The 2,122-nt window shown below is 39.5% G+C and overlaps 1 pseudogene; it reads left to right on the top strand.

The window, feature by feature from the left end:
* The first annotated feature begins 296 nt into the window (after nucleotides 1–296).
* On the top strand, nucleotides 297–1,695 carry LOC143592872 (amino acid transporter AVT3B pseudogene; annotated as a pseudogene).
* Nucleotides 1,696–2,122: the final 427 nt, after the last annotated feature.

The following is a 2,122-nucleotide window of genomic DNA, read 5'->3' as shown; positions in this document are numbered from 1 at the left end:
TGGTCCGGATGAGAAACCAATTTATCATATAGGTAACTTCATCCTTTCATAGTATGTTGTATCATGTATGTTGCCCTACTCGTATCATAAAATATTTGATCCGATAAAAAACACACCAATAATCGTTACTCAACTTTACGAGGATACCAACTACCTCATCCACACACATGTCACAATAACTAATAACTAATTTGAAAGACGTTCGTTACCCCTTTATTCCCTGCACAATATCCGACTTCATTCCTTAATTCATTCACATTATTGTTCGTTCAACCAAAATCCATTTCCTCCTAACCTTCTATTCCAATTCCAATTCCATTTCTGTCACCATGGTTCCAAGAGAAGACTCCCCTCTTCTATCAACCTCCGACTCGTTATCATCGACACCGAAAACATTCGCTAACATATTCATTTCCATCGTTGGTGCGGGCGTTCTTGGTCTCCCATACACCTTCATGCACACCGGTTGGGTCACGGGAATCGTCATGATATTCGTTGTCGCGGCCCTCGCCTACCGTGGCATGATGTTGTTAATCGAAACACGAAGAAAACTCGAGTCCCCCTTAACTTATTCCAAAATTAATTCTTTTGGCGATTTAGGCTTCGCTGTTTGTGGCCCCGTTGGCCGCTTGATCGTCGATTTATTGATCACAGCATCCCAAGCCGGGTTTTGCATCGGATATTTAATATTCATAGGCAACACTTTAGCCCATTTGTTTAATTCAAATTCCAATTCCAGTTCCATCACCTCGGGTTTGGGTAGCTATCTTACCGCGGCACCTTACATTTTAGGATTAAAAGCCAAAACATTTTACATATGGAGTTGTTTTCCATTCCAGTTGGCATTAAACGCCATTCCGACGTTAACACTTCTCGCCCCTCTAAGTATCTTCGCCGACATTGTCGAGGTTGGTGCAATGAGCGTTGTCATGGCTCAAGACGTCTCGATTATACAGGAAAACACTCCGAACGTCCACGCGTTCGGGAGTTTTTCTATGTTTTGTTATGGTCTTGGGGTGGCTTTGTTTTCCTTTGAGGGAATTGGAATGGCATTGCCGTTGGAATCAGAAGCCCGGGACAAGAAAAGATTTGGCGCGGTATTGGGGTGGTCGATGTTTTCGATCGCAGCCATGTTTGCGTTGTTTGGAGTATTGGGTTACTTTGCTTTTGGTGTACACACGCAAGATATTGTTACGGCTAATATGAGCAAAAGTGTTGTTAGTTCTTTAGTGCAATTAGGGCTTTGTGTAAACTTGTTTTTCACATTTCCGTTAATGATGAATCCGGTTTATGAAGTTATGGAAAGAAGATACTGGGAAGGGAGGTATTGTTTGTGGATGAGATGGGTGTTGGTTATGGTGGTGAGTTTAGTGGCTCTTTTCGTGCCGAATTTTACAGATTTTTTGTCGTTGGTCGGGAGTAGTACTTGTTGCTTGTTAGGGTTGGTGTTACCGGCGTTGTTTCATTACATTGTGTTCAAGAATGAGTTAAAGAGGGAGGAGCTTATGCGCGATTTGGTATTGATTGTTCTTGGTGTAATTCTTGGTGTATTGGGGACTTGGTTTTCTTTGATGGAAATCATCTATTGAAGCTATGATCACATCAAAGTTTTAAATTATTGTGATGGTAGAAAGCCTTCAATCAAACAATGAGGATATAATATATAGCTTGTTGTTTTGGATTGTATTGGTTGGTCATGGGTGGAGAGTTGTAGGACAGTTATGGTTGATGTTAGTCAATTTGTTGTTGGTTATATGTATTGTGGTGTGGAACTCTTTTGAATATATAGTACGTTCATTTGATGTTTTTATTTGCTTTTGTTGTTATTCATAGACTTTAGATCAAGTGGTTGAAATGCTATTAGTAAGTCTTGATGTGTAATTAGTAGTTTAATTTTTATAATGGATTAATGGTATAGTTAGAGAATTTTTATAATGGATTAATGGTATAGTTAGAGAAGATATTGCATCTTTATATCCTTGTGTGTACTAGTAAATTGCATTAATTTTTTTGGGTTACGGTTTAAGGGATGACATGTTGTGGTAGTTTAATGCAACCGTTGTTATTCCACCATCAATGGCGGATTCATTAGTGGTTGAGGGGTGGTAAAGACTAGTGCTGT

This window comes from Bidens hawaiensis, unplaced genomic scaffold (genome assembly GCF_021521415.1).
Source record: "Bidens hawaiensis isolate Kalapana, Puna unplaced genomic scaffold, B.hawaiensis_p1.1 tig00041327_1, whole genome shotgun sequence".
NCBI lineage: Eukaryota > Viridiplantae > Streptophyta > Magnoliopsida > Asterales > Asteraceae > Bidens > Bidens hawaiensis.
This window is presented reverse-complemented; position numbering and strand designations above follow the sequence as displayed.